This window comes from Chenopodium album, chromosome 2, assembly GCF_948465745.1.
Source record: "Chenopodium album chromosome 2, dcCheAlbu1.1, whole genome shotgun sequence".
NCBI classification, from domain to species: Eukaryota; Viridiplantae; Streptophyta; class Magnoliopsida; order Caryophyllales; family Amaranthaceae; genus Chenopodium; species Chenopodium album.
The window spans coordinates 76,216,689-76,240,902 of record NC_137835.1 but is presented as its reverse complement, the minus strand read 5'-3'; the positions used below and the strand labels follow the sequence as shown (position 1 = coordinate 76,240,902).

The 24,214-nt window shown below is 35.0% G+C and overlaps 1 non-coding gene across 1 annotated transcript; it reads right to left on the bottom strand.

Annotated features, from left to right (window-relative positions):
• Positions 1 to 23,752: 23,752 nt before the first annotated feature.
• Positions 23,753 to 23,859, bottom strand: LOC145607514 (small nucleolar RNA R71). Its single transcript, XR_014105574.1, has one exon. It is a non-coding gene; the product is annotated as a small nucleolar RNA R71 (small nucleolar RNA).
• Positions 23,860 to 24,214: the final 355 nt, after the last annotated feature.

Genomic DNA, 24,214 nt, shown 5'->3' with positions numbered 1-24,214 from the left:
GCCTTTAAAATCCCACTAGCTTGAACCCCACTGTGATCATACACTAAAGTACGGTGGCGTCCAAAAGGGAAGAAGATAGAGCAAAAGAGTCGCCAACAAGTTTTTAAGAAACTTGTAAACCGTTCATAGGATGAAGGTTACACCCCTTAACAATCCAAGAGATCGTCAACTCCATAAGGTCATGAACCAAATAAGGGTTCGGGGATGAAGGTACAAATCCAACCTAAAAGAGATTTAACCTGCCCTAATAATAGGCCTCTACTTTATTCTGCTCGTATTCATGTGCGCTTTCTGACTAACATGCAATCAATAGGATTAACCCTAAACCTGTTTAATCTATGTTGGTTGAATTTAATGCACAAATAAACTATTATTGGCGATCACTTGAATTATAATCAAAATTAACCCTAAACAAGATTATTAATTATCTTATTAAGCGTGATTACAAGTACCAAATTCCCTTTAAACATGCATCAAAGGTGTGATCAAGCAATAAAGAATAATAATGTATCAAGCAACAATAATCAATAATATCATGATAAAAAAAAAATCATAATCATCATAAAAATAATAATAACAATTATAATCATGATAACCATAAATGTAATCATAATAATAACAATATTCATGTTAAAGCATAATAAAAATAGTAAGATCCTAGGCATGATACTAACAAGATTAATAACAAACCCTAGCATGATACTAAGCAATAAAAATCAAATCTTTAACCCTAACATGATACTAACATGAATAAATATTAGGAAGAGAATAAAAGGCATCATAGCAATCATATTTAATATTAAAAATACCCTAGACATGATACTAGGAATATCATAATAACAATATAAACATGATATCTACATCAAAATAACAATAAATCAATAAAAGTACTTACTTGGATGCCTCGTACCTCTTTCTAATAACAAAATACACACGTTAGTAACTTCAAGGAAAATAATAAACAAACAATTAAATTAAATAATTTAAATAGAGATTCGGGACCAAACCCTCAGAAATTAAAACCTTTCACGTCTAGGGCGAAGGCAACTTCGAATATGGCTAGGTGTTTCTAGATCTTGTGAATGCGGAATTTTGTATGAAGAACAAGAAAGAATAGAATGCTGAAGAATACTTGATTGAAAGCTAATTAAAACTAATTGTTGATGAGAATTTGTGGAAATTGGTGAATGAAAGATTGTAGATGAAGAGAGTTGGTGAATGAAAACGGAGTTTTTGATACGATATTTATAGAGAAAATCAGCCAAAAAAGATAATTTAACAAAACAGAGTCTGACGATCACAAAACAGGATTGGCGCCAACCCTGGCTAGCTGGCGCCAGGCGCCAATGGCTAGCGCCTGGCGCCAAGCCTGGTTCCAGGCGCCAAGGCCTGGGGTTGGACGCCAGTCTTAATTCCAACGCGTTTTCGAAAATCTGATAAGTTTACCGTACAGGAAGATAAAATAATATAATTTCTTCGAAAATGCTATTTGATCTTGATTAAAACTCTGAAAAGTCCTAATTGAATTAGGAATGAAAAGAACCTTCTAGAATATTCTAGAAGACTAAAACCATTCCTAATTGCATTAGGAATGATAAATCATATTAGGCCCTCCCCTAGATCATTAGGCCGTACATAAAGCTCAAACCAGGCCCAGTTTAGTAAATTGGCCATAACTTCCTCAATATTCATCGGAATCGGGCTTATAATATATCGTTGGAAAGGTCTTTGCAAGCCCCATCCAACTACACCACTATTGGACCCATATCATGGACCAACCAAACTGGATTGGCTGTTTTCTTAAAATAAAGTTTTCAAAATCAGGGAGAAGAGAAAAGAAATAAAACTTTCCGCAACACTAGACCTTTCCACACTTTCGTTTCATTCGATTATGACTCGACGTGAAAGGTACTCATCACCGGGTTTGGATTTGGGGAGACACAAATGGGTGTCTACAGGGGGCGACTCCTTCGGGTGTCCCAGGGCGGCGGAACTTGCATATTTTTTTTAAAAAAAAATTTTGAGCCATTTGAAATCAACTTGGCGGACCTTGCATATTGTAAAAAAAAAAAAAAATGTTTGGCGGTTTTATTTTAAGAGTGTCTAACGATTTAACACTGACAAAAATTGAGAACTAAATAATTTACCTCCTTATTAATCAACTTCATCCATGCACGTGGCCAATCAACGAAGCTACCTACAGCTTGCCAAAGCGTTGTTATCTCAACCTCCTCTATCGGTACGGGTATTGGGATGTCTTCGAACCCCGCAACTACTGAATCGATCCCAACCGAGTAATGATGTGGCCCCGCCGTAGCACCCGTCGTCGGTTGGGCACTACCATACGCCACCAAACTCAACGCCGTACTATTTGCATGCCCCGGGGCTAGAAGTGCACACCGGGTGTCTTCCTACACAAGTATATATATAAAAAGAAGATAGTTAAATAGGACTTTTACAACAGCATAGATAATATAACAAAATTCATTAAGGTAAAGGGTTACAAATCACCTGTAACTCTGGAAATTCATGCGGTGTTGGATTTTCAAGCTCCCTCGAGTTCGCATGTGTAGGAGTAGGAACCTGCAACAGTACATCAATCATTGCACCTCAAATCTCAATTAACTTAGTATTTTAAAACTTTTAATAACCCAATTGATTTTACCTCAGGTGACACATCTTCACCACGTATCTCATCTCCTCCATGTCTATCACCTTTTCCTTGTCCTTTTGGTTCAGAACATGAGTCGACCGGGGTACTCGTGAGGAACGGCAAAGTCGGTAAGTTCATCAGCTTCGCCCAAGCATTCAATTCACCAACTAACTCGTTGCGTACTTGTTCCTTAATTGATGCCACCTTGGCATCCAACTCCCCCGGTGAGTTAACACTGGCTCGAGATCTACCCGATTTTGTGTATTCGGGACCCATCACCTTATTCCATCCAAGCAATGACCCTCCCAAACCTACTACTCGTCCTGGATGGTATGGCCTTCCCAAAGCCATGGTGAAAGGGTCATTCTCCACACTTTGGTTCAATTTTGCCCTCCACCTTCTCTTGAGTGTGCTCAAGCTATAGCATAAGGAAAAATGAGGTCAGTAAAACAGTTAATGGTTTGTACAGTGATTTAGATGCAAAAGTGACTTAATTTCAACAATTCATAGGCAACTTACAAGCTTATCCGCCAGTTTTTTGGCTTCCGGACCCTTGATGACCCATTTTCCGGTTTTCTTATCAAACGAATGGAGAGAACAAAAGAAATCACCAGCACGACTCACCAATGTAGTGATCGTGGAACTAGAGGGTTCCTTCGATGCCACTAGAAGCGCTTTAGGGTATAAACCCGAACCGACCCACTCAGGTCTCTTTTCACCAAAAGTCTTAGGACCCATACGATGGACGTATTCCTTATTTTCTGCATTCGCTTGATTTTGCTCTCGAAGTTCCTACAAAACAAAAAATGTTAGTCTCATTACTACAAAAAGTGTCAAGCTATTATTCAATTGAGATCAGATTTACACAAACTTACAATGGCTTTCTTTTGACTCTTCATTCTAACGAACTCTTCCCAATCATCTTTTGACACGGTCGGCCATATTTGCCACGGGAGACGGTCATCCTCTTTGGCATTCTTCTTTGTTTGCACCTTCTTCTTCTTGTAGATCCACCGATTAGTCAACTTGGTCTTAAAGCCTCTGAATCTTTCCGCTAATAAAGATTCCACCCTTCTCTTCTCGGGATCATTAGGAATAGAAAACAACCTCTGCAAGCACAAATTAAAACCAATTATTAGTTTCTATTTAGTAACAACCATAAGGTTAAGGTATCTTAAATTGTCTAAATGTGCCAAAAACACACTTGCCCTTGTATCATCCCAAAATGCTTGAATCAAACCCGGAGGTACTTGCCGCATTACAAGTGTAATGGGGATTTTCCGCGAACATATGCCAACTTGATTAGCATATTTTCGACGCCATTTGGGCCCGGGTTGGCCTTTGTTGTCATACTCCAAGACCATGGGACCGTCTGGTTTCTTAAAGCTTCTTGTCGGACCCCTTCTTTTTCTTTCAGCCGGTGCCTTTTCCCCCCCTCCACCACCTGTGTTGTTTTCATCTTGTCCTTGGCCTTGACTTTCAAGAGTCGGGTTCTCACCAACAATCTCACGTGCTGTATTTACAATGGCCGGTGCACGTTCAGCTGAAATTTCAAAATCGTCAAGCCTACGCTCGAACTCATCTTGAGCCTGATCCTCTGGCTCACCCAAGTCATCCTCCTTATTCACATCATAAGGCACATCACTATCATCGGAGTCGTCATCCTCGTACTCGTCCTCATACTCATCATCGTCAATATCCTCTACCAAATGAGGATCATGATCGTCCGCCATGAGATATAAGCACCTGTCAAAGCAATCATAAAACAATATTAGTGTATAGTAAAGTATATGCATGATAGTTATTATGGTTATGTAGAAGCTATTTAAGCCATTTTCACCTACTTATTATGGTCCTATAACCTTGTATATGCATGATAATGAGTACAAAATGCCAATTTCAATCTACATATGGAAAATAGGTTGTTAGAATGAATAAATGTTAGTTCATACACAAAACAAAGGAGTTGGGTTAAGTAGAAGCTATTTAAGCCAGTTTCACCTACTTATGGTCCTATAACCTTATATATGCATGATAATGAGTACACTTAGGCAATTTCAAACTACAAACATGTTAAATATATTGAATGTAGGTTGTTAGAATGAATAAATGTTAGTTCATACACAAAACAAAAGAATTGGGTTAAGTAAAAGCTATTTAAGCCAATTTCACCTACTTATGGTCCTATAACCTTATATATGCATGATATAATGAGTACACTTAGGCAATTTCAAACTACAAATATATCATTTTCGCCTACTTATGCTCCTATATACATGATAACTAAACTATATTTGCAATGAAACCATTACTAACTTTTAATCAAACTACCTCATTCTGAAATTCCTTCGTTGTGGTCTGATCGCATATAGCCTGCTTTGTTGTCTATGTCATTTAGTACAACAGGTCTAGGAACAGTGAAAGGTGCTGAATCATCAAACGCATCATATTCTTCCTCATCCTCAACATCTCCAATGCCTAGGATTCTTCTTTTGCCAGCTAGCACTATAGACCATTTTGAATCCATTGGGTCAGTTACGTAGAACACTTGCTTAGCTTGAGATGCAAGGATAAATGGTTCCACACTATCATTCAAGTGGCCAAGATCTACAAGAGTAAAGTCCTCATGTTTGACGTTACGCCTGATATTATCAACCCACTTACACTTGAAAAGATCAGCCGTGAAGTCATAATAATCAAGCTCCCATATTTCTTGAATTCGACCATAGTATGACAACTCTGCATCGACAGGTGATTTATCCTTAGAACTTGCAAACTACCTTGACGATTCCACAAGAGTTACACCACTGTTTTGGGTGGAGGAAGATTTCAAATCACGAGCCTCGGTCCAAAAATTGTACCCATTGATGTCATATCCCTCAAATGAACGGACATCATCCCTAGGACCGTACGCAAGCCACCGTACTGTATCGGTCACATTAGTATCATTCAATCCACTCATTACTCGATCATGAAACCAATCAACAAATTTCTTATTATGCAACTTCATAAGTTCCCTTTCACCTTTGGATGGAAATTCGGCACGCAAACTAGCCATGTGCTCGTCTAAATATGGGTGCACATCTGAAACATGGTGCAACACATAAAGTTGTGCTTGTAAGAACTGATCTCGGTCTGGTGACATTCGTTTCGACCCAATTGTGCCATGACCATCAAGTCTACCTTCATGTCGAGAAGTAGGAAGACTAATAGGTTGAGCAAGGGCTATGTAGTCCGCCACAAAGTTACCTATCTCCTCACCCACTGTCCCTTGCATTATACTTCCTTCAGGGTGAGCTCGTTTCCGTACTTTATCTTGTAATGTACCCATGTGTCTTTCAAAAGGGTAGCACCACCTCATGAACACTGGAACGCACAACTTAATCTCACGCACCAAATGAAGAACCAGATGAACCATTATGTCAAAAAATGAGGGTGGGAAATACATCTCAAATTTGCACAAAGTCACAACCACATCTGCTTGAAAAGCATCTAGTGTACAAGGATCAAGAACTTTGCTACAAATTGTATTGAAAAACGAACAAAGGCTTGTAATCGCTTCCCTCACGTGTTTCGGTAGAATACCACGGATTGCAATCAGTAGGAATACTTGCATCATAATGTGACAATCATGGGATTTCATACTTGTCAGCTTCAATTCTCCATTTAAGGTTACAAATCTTTTCATGTTAGATGAGTACCCTGATGGAACCTTAATGCCGTACAAACATGCACAAAACATACGTTTCTCTACCCTTGACAATGTACAGCAAGCCGGGGGTAAATAATTCTTTTCATCCTTCCCTTTACCCTTAACTTTCTTCTTTAACGCATCTTTGGCCTTTCCCTTTCCCTTGCTCTTCTCCTTCCCTTTTTTCGAAACATTTTCATCTTCTATTCTCGGCTCCTTCCCCTTTCGAACCTTTTCTTGAGGCCACAATTCTGGACGAATCCCCATCTCTTTCAAACCTAACCGTGCACCCTTTCCGTCCTTTGTTTTGCCTGGGATATTCATAAGCGTCCCCAAAAGAGCATCACACACATTCTTCTCTATATGCATCACATCAAGACAATGCCTAACGTCATGTTCTCTTCAGTACGGCAGCTTCCAAAAGATTGATTCTTTCTTAAACAGAGCAGCTGAGACCATAGTTTTTTCTGATTTTCCAAACACCGTTCGTATCCCTTTCACTCGAGCACTAATCTCAGCACCAGTCAATGGTCTAGGCGCAGCATCCTCTTCCACGGTTCCATCGAAAGCCTTTTTCTGCCTACGGTACGGGTGATCACGCCTAAGGAACCTTCGAGTCCGTAGGTAGACATCTTTGTGAGGATGAGTCAGGTATACGCTTGATGTGTCATCAATACATATGGGGCATGCTTTTTTCCCTTTGACCTTGTACCCACACAAGTTGCCATATGCAGGGAAGTCATTCATGGTCCACATAAGGGCTGCACGCAATGTGAACATCTCGTTCTAATGAGCATCGAAAACGGAAACCCCTTCGTCCCACATCTTTCTCAAGTCGTCAATAAGCGGCGCAAGATAAACATCTATGTCGTTTTCAGGTTGCTTAGGACCAGTAATTAGCAATGAAAGCATTACATACTTACGTTTTATGCACAGCCAAGGAGGCAAATTATAAATCACTAAAAGTACCGGCCATGTGCTGTGTTGGGTACTAAGAGTGCCAAATGGATTCATCCCGTCCGTGCACAACCCAAGCCTTAAATTTCTGATTTCATTACCAAATTCCTCAAACTTCAAATCAATATTCTTCCACTGTGGAGAGTCAGCTGGATGCTTCAGCATTCTGTTTTTCTTTCTTCCCTCTGCATCCCACCTCAAGTTTTTAGCGTCTTTTGGTATTGAGAACAGACGCTTAAACCTTGGAATAATGGGAAGATACCACAACACCTTAGCAGGAGGTCCCTCCGTGCCAGGATTGCAACTCATGCGCTTGTACCGCGACCGCTTACATCGTGGACACTCCTACAGTTGTTCATACTCATTTCGATACAAAATACAGTCATTAGGACATGCATGTATCTTCTTATACTCCAAACCAAAGGGACACATGAGCTTCTTTGCGTAATAGTAAGACTTAGGAATTTCATTCCCATCAGGCAACATATCACTTAATGCGGTCAACAAAGAAGTCAAACTGATGTCCGTCCACCCATGCTTCGACTTAATGTTGAAAAGTGTTAGCACGGTCGATAGTTTGGAGTATTTTTTGCACCCGGGATACAAAGGCTTTTTGGAAGCCTCCGATAATAACTCAAACACTTCACCTTCAACACCATGCAACATCTCATCCACTTGTTCATCCTCGACCTCTTCCGCCTGATCATAATCGGCTCCATCCTCATCATTATCAACAATATACTCATCATTCTCATATTCCTCGTCCACATAAATCTCACTGCTTCTAACACGCACATCATTCCGATCAAGATCCCCACTGTACTCTCCACTTTCTCCGTGCCAAATCCACAAATGGTATAATTGCCTAAACCCACGACATAATACATGATCTCTAATGATTTCAACACTATCGACCACATTCACATTATCACAATCAACACAAGGACAATAAAGGCCTTTGCCACCCAGTTTGCGTTGATAAGCTAAAGCCCTCTCGCAAAACTCTTGAACCCCATTCCAAAATTCCAATGTATCGCGTCTACCATACATCCAACCACGATCCTTCTCCATTTAGTAAATTGTCTCTAAACATATATAGCAACATATAATTTATAATGTGTAAGTGCTACATATTTTATGTAAATCAAATTCAAGTACAAAACGTGAATATACCATTCATACAGTGAAAAAATGCATGTCTCCAAAGGGTCCTTATCACTCCAACCTAACCCATCCTTGAATGTCTACTCTCACTAGTGAATGTATATCAACTTTCCAATTTTAAGGAAAATCCGGCAGCATTTCCTCCTAGTTCTCCAAGTACACGATGTAGATAATTAATTACCCACATATGTACCCAGAGAACATAGTGAGGAAATGGTAAGCCAAGATGTTCCTTAAAATCTAAAAGAAAACATACATTCACCACCTAAGTGAGAGTACACATTCAAGAACAGTCCCAACCGGGGACTATTCAAGACTTTCTCCTAATGAGAAAGCCTTGAACGGGTATCTAGGCATATGATGATGCAAGTATTCTATATATTGTTGTATTTATTTCCAATTAAACAATACACAAGTTGCAATTTCATGAATCAACTTTTATTAAATAGATAAATAGAAAGAAATATAGCTAAGTAAAGTTTATAAGTCATACCAATATAGCAACTACCCACTTGAGCTCAATATGTAGTCCTCAAGCTAATTAAACTCGTGCTTCAATTCACAAATCTGTTAAAAAAAAAATAATATACAAAAATTAGGTTAAATATAAGGTATGTACTATTTCTTTCTCATAACATGTCAATTCACTAATTTATTTATAAGCTAAAACACATCATTCATTGAACTAACAATTGCTAAACTAACAAGGTTACTAATCTCTAATAGCTACATATAACAAGTGTATCATTTTTTCCACAAGGAGTAAAAATGCAAGATTAAGATCAAAATTTCGAGATAACAACAAGGCCTTAGTCTCAAAATGATTTGGGCTCCGCTAACATGAATCGTCATAAGGAACAATACACTAAAATAAAGGGACCAAAAACAAAACTTTTGAGAGAATTTGGACAATTAAAATTCACCAACAATCCATAAAATTTGCACTTTCATAGCAACACAAATTACTGCTCTAAAAATAGCACTGCCAATACAGACAAATAATACAAGTCACCGACAGCATAAATCTGTCAAATTAAATCCATAAATCTAGCAATTCAATCATCAAGAGATAAAAAAACAAGTGTAAGACCTCCAAAATCACGGGTTTTTCATAACAATTGAGAAATCCCATAAAAATTCTACCAATTAAACATCAATTACTATAAAATTCTAAATCAAAATTGCATCTTTTACTTCTACCTTCATCTATACTACAGTAGAAACCTATTTTTCTTCATGAATTTTCAACAAAGAATAGTAAAATTCCAACACCCATCAAACTAAATCAAAGCTAAATTTGATTGATTAATACAATATATAATTGATATATTATATAAACTAATAATACAACAAAAATACCCAATTATCACCAATGCATTATAACTAATATTGAATTCAATTATTCAATATTTCAATTCATAATTTAATTCATAATTTCATACTCAAAATCTCAAATTCTAACTAACAAAAAACAGAACCTTATTGAAAGTTTGAAACAAATTAAAAGAGAAAGGAAAGAAGGGGACCTACGGTTGGAGGCTTTGAAGCGTTGGAGGAGTTGGAGCCTTGCTGCCTTGGAGGCCAACTTGCCGCCGAGAAGAAATTGGGTCGTGAATGGGTGAGGTGTGAGACCGTAACTGAGCAAAAAGAGGAACTTAAAGCTTCAACAAAGAGGCGAATTGAAGAGGGGTTAGGGTGACTACTGACTAGCCGTCGCGGCGTTGCCGGTCGCCGGACCTGGAGACTGGAATACCGAGGAAGGAGAAGGGGCGAAGAGAGAGAACGAATGAATGGTGGTGGCCTGAAAATGGAGAACGAAAATGGAGAGTTGCGCTTTAGGGCTGGAATTTGAATGAAACAGTGAATGAGCACGAAAGAGAGAAGGAAGAAGAAAGAAAGTTTAAGCGGTTTTTTTTTTTCAAAATTAAGGCACCGGTTCAAACCGGTGCCCTTTTTATTTTTGGCACCAGTTGGTCTGAATCGATGCCTTTTATATTTTTGTAAAATTGCGCCCAAATTTGGGCCGGTTTAACCTGAACCGGTGCCTTATTGTATTTTTCTACTAGTGTTTACACAGGAGATACAACGAAGAACAATTGCAATCACAAGTAGGATGATTACAATACAGTGTAAATGAGCTTTTGTGATTTGTGATGATGAACAATTAAACTTTGCAAAATACTTTCAAGAAGGAAAAAGGAATCTGACTTTTTCTCCTCTCAAAAAGTCTGTCAACATATGTTCCAAAAGAACATATTTATATTAAAGCAAGAATACCAACCGACATATGAAGAAAACTTCCAATTATCAATGATGAAAAACCGTCACAGCCGCGCGCCCGATCGGGCGGATTAGAGTGACGGAAACTGCTCCCTCTCGCACCCTATCGGGAAGCGGTAGCCCGATCGGGCAAGAAAACCCGCAATATTGATCTCTCCTCTCGCGCCCTATTGGTCGGTGGAGAGGAATTTCAGAACCACCCTCGCGCCCGGTCGGGCGAGCACCACCCTGACCGGGCGGCAGACCGGGCAACAAACAAGGGGACATCATCTTCTTCTCTAAACCGAGATATTGAGTTTCTCGTTGCCGAGAACTCTTGAACATCCTTCAATATATTATTTACTTTAATAATCTTTATTAATTAATTCACAACACCATTGCCTAAGTAAACTAAATAATTACATGAATTTTGTCTCTAATTCTCAAAATTATTCAACAGTTTAGGAATAAGAAGGCTTAGGGATTGGAACATTTGCTTTATGGCTAAGTTGGGTTGGACCCTTTTGAACAATCCTTCTAAACTTTGGGTTAGGATTTTTAATGAGAAGTATTTAAAGAATTCTGCTTTTTTTTTTTACTGTACTCCTAGAGCTTCACATTCTCAAATCTGGAAAGATATTCTCAAAGGTAGAAATCTGCTAGCCTCGGGTATGAAAATAGGAATTGGAAATGGTGCCACTACCTCTTTATAATTTCACCATTGGGTAGGTAAAGCTCCAATTTATCTGCTTATTAGCTCAGAGGTTCCTCCTTCTAAGGCTCAATGGCTTGTTCATAACATAATCAAAGATGGTAATTGGTTCCTAGATGATATAGGCATTTGCTTCCTTCCTTTCTTATTTCAGAAATTCTTACAACTCCAATCTCCAAATTTTCTAACTTTGAGGACTTTATTCACTGGCCGGCTTCAAAATCGGGTGAGTTCACAATCAAATCAGCCTATCACTCTCTCATATCTCCCTCTTACTCCAGCTTTCCTTTCTTTACACTTTGGAAATCTCTATGTAAAATCACAGTACCTTCAAAGTACAAAATGCTACTTTGGAACATAGTTCATGCTATTTTTCCTGTAGCCGAAAAGCTAGCTATCATGCTTCCCATTATCTCCCCCTTATGTGCTCGCTGCAACCTTTACAATGAATCTCACCTCCATCTTTTTAGGGATTGCTTTTCTTCTTCTATACTTTGGAAAGATATTTTTGCTAAAATCCACCTTCCAACTGGTTTTAACTTTCATAATTTTTTTAGCTTATATTGGTTTGATTGGCTTAATTTTAATCTGGTTTTAGATAGCCATTGGAGGATGACATTTACCATAGCTCTCCGGCATATATGGAAACATAGAAATATTGCTGTCTTCTTTGATCTTAAAATGTTCAACTCAAGAGTGGTTTTTAGTAGATTCATTATAGATTACCAATGTACTAACCACATTATGCAGGGTAAAGCTATAGAATCTGGTATACCAAGCAGTTTAAGAGCTTTGAAGTCTTGGAGCCCACCTTCACAAGGATGGGTCAAAATCAACACGGATGGTTCTTGGGTTTCTATCAATGTTGCTGCAGGGGGTGGAGTGGTGAGAAGTGATGATGGAACTTGGATTATGGGATTTTCGAGCAAGTACAATGCGGTTTTAGCTTTTGCAGCAGAGCTTCTTCTGTTAGGGAGGGACTTGCCATGGTCAAGAGGCTGCATATGAAGGAAGTGGAGCTGGAGGTGGATTCCTTATCCTTAAGGGTAATGCTCAAATCAGCTGGTAACAACATTCATCATGAGTTGGCTGCTGTGATAAAGGATATTGAGGAGACCATTAAGGGGCTGTTTGGTTTATATAAGGTAATCGGAATGGAATGAATAAAGGGAAAGAAGAGGAATGGAATGAAAAACCCCCAAATATACTATGTTGTTTGTTTTGTATGAGAAAGGGAAACAAGCCACCATCCTCACCACCACACCACCACCACACAATACATATTTTCTTCACTTTCCAGCCACCACCCAACGACCATATCACTCGCTGCCCTTCGCTGGAGCTCCCCCACCACTTGCCGCCACTCGCTGGAGCTCTCTCATCCCTCGCCCGAGCTCTCCCACCCCTTCGCCGCCCTCCCTCCCCCGAAATACTCTCCCTTCCCTGCAAAAACCCCTAATTTAATTATGAACTTGATTCTTATTTTTGAATTTGTGATTCAACTTTGATTTTTGTCTGATTTAGATTTAGATTTGCTTGTTGAATTAGTTGATTAATCGTTAATAATCGTCCAAGAAAAGTTCTCGTCGTCGAAGAATCGCAAGAACGGTATTTGGCGATGGACGGTCTTTCCAAGAAGAGCTCTCGTCGTCGGTCTTTGGCGATGGACAGTGGAGGTGTGGCGAGGGACGGTGGAGGCGCGGCGAGGGTGGCTGGTCTGGGTATGGTGCTGGTATGATGGCAGTGGCGGATCCAGGATTTTTGAACTTATGAGTCACCATCAATAATTGATCACTTGTTTCAATCCAAAAATTATATAAAAAAAATTATATTTCACTAAAATGATTTCAATCCAAAAATAGGATATAAATATACATACTATAAAACTATTACATAACTAACTTTATGATTTTTTTTTTACTTAAAAATAATAATTATTACAAAAAAAAGTTAGATAACTTAAGAGACCTGTTATTAATTATAACTGATCTCTTTAATGAAATATGAAAGAAGCGCACAAAATTATTCTAATTTAATGGCTGACAAAAGAGACCTGTTATCTAGATAACAGGTCTCTAATGACGTGGTGGCAATAGCAGCAACAAAGAGACCACCTATTTGATATTTTATTAGGTGGTCTCTTTGATATTTAAAAAACTGACAGTGAGGTAATCTCAAATAGAAGCAACAAAGAGACCTCCTATCTGTAATAGGCGGTCTCTTAGTTTTTTGTTTTTTTTTTTTGTGCTGGTGAGTCACGTGACTCACTGTGCAGCTTAATAGATCTGCCCCTGTATGATGGTTAAGGAAAGGGAATGGAAAAACCTAGGGGGTGGGAAATGATGTTGGAAGGATTTGGGGTGATGGGGAGGGTAAAAGGGAATGAAAAAAAGTGTCTAACAAACAACAACAAAGGGAATCGGGGCAGTTGATTCCCATTTCCCTTGATGAATACCCCCAACCAAACGGCCCCTAAGTATTTTGATGTTTTTGATATCACGCATGTCAAAAGGAACATAATGTTGTGGTTCATGAGCTAGCAACTATTGGTCTTGAAATGAGTATTGGTCATACTCTCCATATGGTATGCCCAGAGAAAACCAAGCCCATCTATGATGAAGAGCAGGCTGCTATTGCTGCTATGCGTAAAGCTTGATCTAGCTGCTGCCTATCTTTCTCTCAGTTCTAACTATCTGTTATGTTTATGTTTTAAAGCTTTTCGGAAGGGCACTATATGTAATCTATGGTTGGAGACCTCTAATTTTGTGTATGTTTTGAGGTCAAATGTTCTAGTTTATTATTTATAGCTCAACCTCTGATTTTGTTTGCGGTTTGAGGTTGTTTGTTGTAAAACGCTTTAAGTAATATATCATCTATTATGTGTTAGAAAAAAAAAGTCACTTAGTCTTATGTATACCTGACATAATGAAGATGGGGGAAAATATATGTTAAGCTGATTGCATTTAGTATTGCAGGTAAAAGTACAAATTTTCACCAACCAAACTACCATATGTAAACCAAGTCCGAACATTGATGAACCTGTTTGTTTGAACAAGCAATCAAATCAGAAGGGATGAAAATCAGTAGTTTCAAAGATGAAGACACAAAGATTACTATAGGAATGCTGGTCAGCAAGAAATGTATTCTCTGCATGACCATTTTTCTTAGTTTTGGTAAGTATGTTTAAATAACCGAGCAACAAAGAGATCAAAGATCTAGCTGAAATTGAAGAAGACTTGCAGTATTGGATCAGATTCATCGTCTCTAAGTCAAGGAGAGCAGTCCAACAATGCATGCTTCCGAATGTGACCATAGTTCTAACACACTTTGACAAAGTCATTCAGCCTTCTCAGAATTTTGAGGCTATTGTGAAACTAATCCAGGGACTGAGAGACAAATTCAATGGTTTCCTTGAGCTTTATCCAACTGTTTTTTTTTTTTTTTTTTGAAAACTTATCCAACTGAGTGGTTTATTTTGAAATTCCCTTTGTAGTTTAGGTAGCTTTTTCTCTTCTGTTTGTTGGGCTCATGTGAGGAGGGAAGGAAATTATGTTGCTCATCATTTAGCTAGAATCATACCTTTTGGAACCGAGCAAATGTGGATTAATCATTGTCCCACGTCTATTGCTCCTTATGTACTCTCGGACACTATGTCCCTTGATTAATAAATTTTGTTCGTCGTGTTCCCTCAAAAAAAAAAAAAAAAAAAAAAAAAGGTAAATACCACTTTATCAAACTTTCTAGTAGTTTCATTTGGCTAAATATATTCATAATTTACTACGATAGTTCCTTTTGTATATTCTCCAATTATTTTGCTAATTACAAAACACCTTTTTATTTTTACAATAGCAATAATTTGTAGCAATAACTATAGCAGTTACTATTACACATTTGATGATATTAACTTTTAATTTCTCTGCCTTCCAGCAATATGCTCAAATTTCATTTCACATAATCACATTTGATAATAGCTTAGTAAAAGCATTTCTATCCACAATTAAGAAAAAGATCAAACTTTCTCATTGCATAATTTCTATCAAACAAATAAAATTTGCCGAAATATATGAATTCTAATTTTTGCTAACATAAATTACAATATATGGTAATTGAGGCAAGAGAAAGTGAAAAAATACCCTTTTTCGCTACTTGGAGATTCATTTTATTAAAAAAAAAAGGACAGTAATTTATTTCATCAATCTAAGTTACAAAATTAGATGTCTGGCAATTTTTTGATATCTTTTAATTCTAAACCTATTTACATAGGTTCAATTTCATTACCAAATTGACGCAAAATTATACCCTTCCTTCACTACTACAATTAGGCCCTGTTCTTTTGAGCTTCTGGGCAGAGCAGAGCAGGGGTCAGCAGAGCAGAGCAGATTAATTTCAGCAGAGCCAAGCATAGCCGAGCCGAGCCGAGCAGAGCAGAGCAGATTTCAACATTATTATTAATACTATTATTAATGTTGTTGTTGTTATTATTATTATTATTATTATTATTATTATTATTATTATTATTATTATTATTATTATTATTATTATTATTATTATTATTATTATTATTATTATTATTAAGTGCATATAGATTTAGGTGAGTGAAAACATAAATATATGTGTACCATATTCAATATATGTTAATAGTAGAAAGATAAAAGACACGGTTTACTTAAATTTATTTCACAAAATTTTTAAAATATAATGATTTAATGAGTAATAATGATTTTACTTATAAATTTGTCTTAATCATATATTTTTAACCCTAAAATAATAATAATAATATATAAAGTACTACTTGAAAACAACTTTTTTTTTTTAATTCTTAAATTGTGTGGAAAGATTTGAAAATTAAATCTAACTCTATGAACTAACAATCAATACCCACATAAAATGTTTCTACATATTGTGATTCTAATATCAAATGTTTATAAAAGAAATTTTTATTAATTGTTATTATTATTATTATTATTACTATTTCTTTTTTTTTTTATAGAATTGATATAATTATTAGAAATTATTAATTAATAATATTATTGAATATTAATTCTTAATAGTTTGAATTATTAAATATTATTATTGATAATTATTATTATGATTAATAAATATTAATTATTATTAATATTAATAATTATTAAATTATTTTTAATATTAATAATTATTATAATTATTCAAAATAATAAATTATTATCATCAATAGAATATTAATTATTATTGTTGTTATTATTAATTATTATTTGAAAATAGAGCCGAGCCGAGCAAAGCAAAGCAGAGCAGAGCAGATTTCTTTTGAGCAGAGCAAAGCAAAGCAGATTTGATTTGAGCAGAGCAGGGCAAAGCAGAACAGAGCAAAGCAGCTCTAAAGAACGGGGGCCTTAATATGCTAGCGAGAAAGAATGAAAGTGAGGGGAAGAAAAGTATCAAGTTTTAAATTAAAAGTCTTGTTGAAAATTTGCAAAACTATAAAAGAAGAATGAGAGGTATGGGAAAGAAAATGCATTATCATGCATTACCTGTTTAAATGTATACATTAGTACTCTTAGAAATACATATTTAATCAATTAACCAAGTTAAAATTTAACCTATTTATGTTTACATGTATACATTAGTACTCTTAGAAATACTCCTAGAGTTGTTTAGGGCCTATTCACTTCAGTTTAATTTCTGTTCAATTCAGTCCAGCTCCAATCAGTTTAGTTCAGCTCGGCTCCAATTAGTTTAGTTTAGTTCAGTTCAGTTCAGTTCAGTTCAGTTCAATTCAGCTCTTAATTTCCTTCTCTCATAAAATATTCATTTTAGCTCTATTCAGTTCAGTTCTGTTCAGTTCCAATCAGTTTAGTTCAGCTCCAATCAGTTTAGTTCAGTTCAGTTCACTAAGTGTGAACATGCTCTTAGTCTAATAGATTGACGCAAAATAAAATTATTAACTTTCATTAAAATTATTAGACCGTAATTTACTTCATAATTCTTAGTTACAAAATTAAATGTCCCGAAATTTTTTCGATATCTTTTAACTCTAAACCTATCTACATAAGTTCAATTTCATTACAAGATTGACGCAAAATAATACCATTCCTACACTCTAACTACATCCGACACATTACTAATTAAAAACTACATACATGATTATAGTTTACGAGGAAATATTACATTTACCAAACTAATCATAAAAACATATACACATTGCAAAAAGGATTATTTATGAGATTGTCTAACATAAATAACATTATATAATAACACAAATCAACTTTTAAAAAATACTCAATGTAACAACACCTAATTCTTTTTCTTAATGTAGTAGGTCACAAGCAATCAATCTTGCCCTTTACATATAAAATTATATTTTCCCATTTTCGATTGAGGCAGAAAGAGAGACTGGTTACTAAATATAACCGGTCTCTTTAATGAAAAAATAAAGCGGTGCAACAAATATTCTAATTCAATGTCAGTAGAAAAGAGACCGATTAGTTATTCAGATAACCGGGGCTATGTAGCAATAGTAGCATCAAAGAGATCGTCTATCTGGCGAGTCACGTGCACCACCATGCACATGAATAGATCCGCCCCGGAGCTTAATATAATGAAGAAGTAAGAATTAGATGATTGTCAGGAACAAAAATAGAATTGGGGAAAGGGGAGTAAAGATGCGAGTGTGAAACAAAGAGGAAAGAAAAGAAAACATGAAAAGAAGAACTACTGCCATGAAAGAAGACAACAAAAGCAAGACTCCATCTTCAATGTTTTCTCAATAGCCATGAGCTATGTGAAATTTGATAACCCAGAAAGTTCGTGATGAAATTCCGGCTCGCCGCCGAGTTTAGAGAAAAACCCTATGAAAAATATGGGTAATAAGGGAATTGTTAACCCTAAAGGGATGGGTATTTTATGGATGAAGAGTAAAATAGAATGAATGACGCAAGAGGATAGAGAGAATAAAAGAGCAGAGAATTCAGCAGAGGGAATGTTCAGTCATTTCTCATTACCAAAACAAAGGGAAGAGCTGAGCTCTATGTACAGCAATAGCAAGCAAAAATATCTTGCACTAAAAACAAATTAAAGGCTAAAAGGAAACTTTCTAGCAATTACAGATAGTACTAGGAATGACAGAATATCTTAGCTAATGATTGCTGGCATGACAACCTTGATTATGAGAGAAATGACTATAATGACCTTTATTACCCCCGTTCAAGGTGTGTATTACATGAGATAGCACCCAGCTTGAGTAAGATGTCTTGATGTTGTTTAACTGACAGACCCTTAGTTAAGATGTTAGCTAGTTGATTCTGTGAAGAAACATGTTGAGTGATCAGGTCCTTTGCCTTCACCATATCTCGAACATAGTGACAATGAATTTCCACATGCTTTGTCCTTTCATGTAGCACTGGGTTAACATCTATTGCCAAGGCTGCTTGATTATCACAATGCAAAAGTTTTTTTGAACGAACATGGGCGGAGTATTGTCAAGGCCCGGAGACTTCAATGGGTGAGGCACGAAAGCCGCTGCTTCAATTTCTGTACAATTTTTTACCTACACTCCCTGACAGGTATCTTTACCTACACCCCCACTTCACGACACCATTTTTATTATCAGAAAAAATAAGGGTCTTTCCTATTGAAGTGCCGACGCGTAGAGCTTCTTTTACCTGCTCCCTTGCTTTTAGTCCTCAAGGACTTTCCTTCTCTTTCAAACCCAACATACTCATCATCCTCCTTGATGAAAATATGTATGGAGATAGGGGACATGATGAAATAATTAAGAACCTCCCTAAGTCCCTATTCATATCTTTTTTTTTTTTACACAATTTTTTCCTATTTTCTTTTTAATTGGTTAAAGTATGCATGTGTTATTAGACCGATTTTTTCCAATTTTCTTGTTAATTGGTTAAATTATGCATGTGTTATTAGACCGATGTAGGCATTAAAATAAACATACAAATTTTAAAAAGCATTTCCAAAGTAATTTGAGAAAATTTTGAAATTCTACCCTACAAATGTAAAACTCATCAAATAGGTAAGCATATATAATATTGATTATGAACTTTTAATAATTTAAATAAAAAAAAAAAACTCGTCTTTAATTCAGTAATTATGGTGAAGCTGAACATGTTGCTTTCTACAAATGTACATAAAGTTTATTCAAAATGAACATAAATTTTATGATACTTATTAACAACAATTATACACGACAAAAAATCGCTTTTAATAATTAATTTTAAAATATTTGAACACTCAAGTTTATAAAATGTACATAAGGTTGGTTTATTATTCAATACGATATACATCATTTTGATACATCAAATTTATAAACAAAATTTGTCTTTTATTAAGTATTTGTATCTTCTAATTTCTAAAGTGCACATAATATTTAGACGAACACACATGATCTTAATATGAACATTAATTAAAAAAAAAATAAAGTGTGTTTAATTAAATACTTTTGATAAAATTGAACATCTTACTTCAAGAACATACTTTCTTTTAAAGCTACTTTGTGGTGTTTATTTGCTTGTTTTTGGTGCGATGTGTTTCTTATAAACATGTAGTATATTTATATTATATATGATCATTTAATTTATTACTTATTAATGTTCTGCTTTTTGTAAATGAACAAAATATAATATGTACGACTTGTTGAAGAATTTTCTTCGAACTCAATTACAAGTTGTTGAGATATTTTATTTGGTGGAAACTTGCGATTTTACAATTGACGTTTTCATGTAATCATTGATGAAAAATGTATAGTATTTTTTTGTATTTTATTCGAGAAATTTGAAGGTAATGAACTAAAGATAAAGTTTTATTGATTAAAAGCTATGTATCAAAAATGAACAACTATCAATAAAAAACGAACATATATATGTTAATATGTGATAACTATTTATCAATATCGCAATGGATAACTATTAAAATGAAAGGATTAAGTATGTATGTGTGTATTCGATTGAAAATGGACATTTATTAATATGAAGATGAACATTTTGTAAAAGTGAGATTAAATTCTAAAAGAAAAAAGCTAACATGACTCTAAGCTACTTTACTCTTTTTTTTTTCTCTAAAGATATCCTTTTGCTCGGTTGTATGGAAGATAAATGTGAACAAATTGACATTTAAAATAATTTAGGATGCAGGTTAATGATCAAAGTATAGTTCATGTGCAAATGTGCAATTATAAACGAACATTTAATTATTTGAAAATGATCATCACATTTTAAATTTAAGTCATAATATTACTTATGAATAGTTTAAGTTGGGTAGTGTTGCATGAGAAATTTATTTATTTTTCTCTCCCACCAACTCTATTAACACTATTTTTTATTAATACGAGAATGATCATGATTTAATATTAGAATGAACAATTCTTAATATGAGAATGAACATTTCTTAATATGAGAATAAACATTTATTGAAATATAAAATTCAAATTCAAATCATGATAGGGAATCTAATTTATCTGAATAATGGAATTAAACAACAACAATTGAATAACGTTGGTAAACATCAAATTCAAATAAACATGTATCAATCATGACCACGCTTTTAAATAGGAATGAACATGTACTTATTTCAAAATGAACATTAATTAACATACAAAACATTCAATCTATATAAGCGTCTCTAGTCTCTTAATAATATCTTGAACATGCATCTATAAGTGGATAAGCAAGACTTTGATTTGAACATCAAGTTTATGAAAATAATTGTCATTGTATTTAAATAAGCAGATTAACTTCAAGTTAATTTATTTGTACATCGAATTACCTCAAAAAGAACGCTAATCTCAAAATGAACATTATACTACATACATATTTCATACGATTTAAAATTCAAGTAGAATTATTGTGTAAAAATATTTTTAAAAAACCGTATGTATGCTTGAACTGTTGAGCACATCACATAAAAATAAAAATTAAAATAAATAAATAAATAAAAAACTAATGACATCCATTTATTGAATAAATCATAATATAACCAAAACATTTTAGCTTTTCCCCCTCTAAAAGAATTTGACGACTGATAAGTTCATATTTTATATACTTTATTGTATCATTTTTACTCTATTTTAGAGTATAAATTATGTGTTTATATATAGATATTAATGGCTTATCATGAAATTTACTTTGTTGAGCTTAATTGATAACATTTACTTAATTATACCCCTAATATACGATTTTGACAAAGGAATTACTAAGGGTTCGTTTGGCACCGCTAAGGTTTTCTGTTTTTTGGTTTTTTGTTTTCTAAAAGTATATGATATGTGTCCCATAATGAATCAAAAATTATATAAACTTGTTAAAATTATGATAATTTTGAAAACTGACAACAGAAAAGTGGAAACACCTTTTTCTTGTTTCCTATTTTTGGTTTTTGGTTTTCAAAAAAACAAAAAACTTAAAACCAAAACTGATGCCAAACAAGCCCTAAAATTTCAATTTTCATATTGTTTCAGGTTTATTACTTACAAATACTAAACAAAACAATAGAAACAAAAGCCCACTATATACTCACGTGCAACATATAAGCAAAAGAAGTAGTAGTAGTGGGATTTAATACCCACCAACCCCTAATGGCCCAAGAAACAGAAGCTGCACACGCACAAAGAATTGGAAGAAAAACCCTCAAAATTGAGATACTGTATTTAAGGGGAAGCGGAGGCAGTAGCGAAGGACAGAGACGGCGAGCACGAACACACAAAGACGGAGACGAAGAGCAGCGTTCAACTTCTATAATTGGAGTTTACTCTTCTCTCTTTAAGATTATGCAATTAACAATGTTATATATTATTGATTGTGTTTTCTTAATCTCCATGTCTAGCTAATTTCCTTTGTTCTAGGTTAGGGATGTAGTCCATTATAATCTATCAATGAATTGAATTACTATGTTTGGGTTTGATTTATATAATTGCAATTTGATAATCTTGTTTTAATTCGTACTCTTAATCTGGCCAATTGATTGTATGTTTAAGGTATTGGATTATTAGCGGAAGTGAAATTTCAATACTAGTTCGTGGGATTATCAAACGTCAAGTAGTATAATTTTAGGAATAGTTATACTCTTGGGGTGGTCTTTTTGAATTCCTATTCGTAATGAGTTTATTTCAATTGTTATGATCACGGAAGTAGACACGATATTGATTTAAATATACGTTTTCTACCTTGGGAGAGGAGATTACATATTATTGGTAATTCGATCATTGTTATATTATATATGTTCAACCCTGCAATTAGTTTAATTTCATTATAGAGAGTAATTGGCGAAACCCGAAACCTAGAACTATTTCTCATACTTGTATATCGTTTTATTAGTTTGCAAGCCTTAATCGTTTATAGTTTAGTACTACTTTTCTCATATTTTCGTCGTCTAAATAATATTCTAGTTTCTTAATTTGGTACTTGAGTAGACCTCCTTGTGGATACGATACCTTGCTCACCCTATTTTTACTGTAATTGACCCGTACACTTGCGGTAGATTTAGACCCGATCAAGTTTTTGGCGCCGTTGCCGGGGAGGCAATAATTCAATATCATACCGTAGAAACTTTCGTATTAGTTTAGACTTTATTTTTATTTCTGCCAGTATTAAATCGCATATTTTTATTTTTATTTCTACTAGTTTATTTTCTGTTTTGTGTCGTTGGCAGTTTGTTAAAAAAGAAAAAATTTTGTTACTGCTACTGCACACAGCAGCAGTTTACAGGAGAAAAAAAAATCTGCAATTTTTATTTTTTATTTTTTATTTTGAGTTTCTGTTTTCGATATTCTGTTTCAGCATTATACTCTACTTTTTATGGTTATTTTTTTTAGTGTATGCCACGTACTAATCGTTCTTTAATCCCTTTTGATCCAGAAATCGAAAGAACGTTGCACGCATTAAGGAGACTCCAGATTTCTGAACAAGAATCTTCCATTCCCAACTTGGAGTCGCTTTTCTCAGAAACTGAAAACATGGTAGAACCACCAGCTAAGATGTTGCGTGAGTATGCAATGCCCGATGCTAGTTCAACCTCTGCAAGTATAGTAAGACCTTCTGTCCAAGCTAATAATTTTGAACTTAAGCCTGCGTTAATTCATATTGTTCAGCAAGATCATTTTGGTGGGTCACCAGCTGAATGTCCATTAGAACATTTAGCTAATTTTCTTGAAAAATGTGATACCATTAAGATAAATGGTGTAAGTGAAGATGCTATTAGACTTAGGTTGTTTTCATTTTCACTTAGAGATAAGGCAAGAAAATGGTTGTCCTCTAAATCATCTGATCCTTTTACCACTTGGACTTCTTTATCTCAAGCTTTTCTAAATAAATTTTTCCCACCTGCTAAAACGGCTAAATTGCGCAATGATATTACTAATTTCACTCAAAATGAATTAGAGTCATTATATGAGTCTTGGGAAAGGTTTAAAGATTTGCAACACCAATGTCCTCACCATGGAATACCTGATTGGCTACTTGTGCAAACTTTTTATAATGGCTTAAATCACTCTATTAGAAGTACTATAGATGCTGCAGCAGGTGGTGCTTTAATGAGTAAGACTACTGAAGAGGCTAATAAGTTATTAGAAGAACTTGCTTTTAACAATTATGGTTGTTCTAGTGAAAGATCAGTTGCTAAAAAGAGTACAGGGATGTATGATGCGGATGGTATTAACATGTTAAATGCTAAGGTTGATAATTTGACTAAAATTTTCAGTAAAATGAGTAATGTTAGTCTTATCTCTAGTCCTGATTTATCTTGTGATAATTGTGGGGATGCACATGCTAGTAGTGATTGTCTTAATTTTGAACAAGCT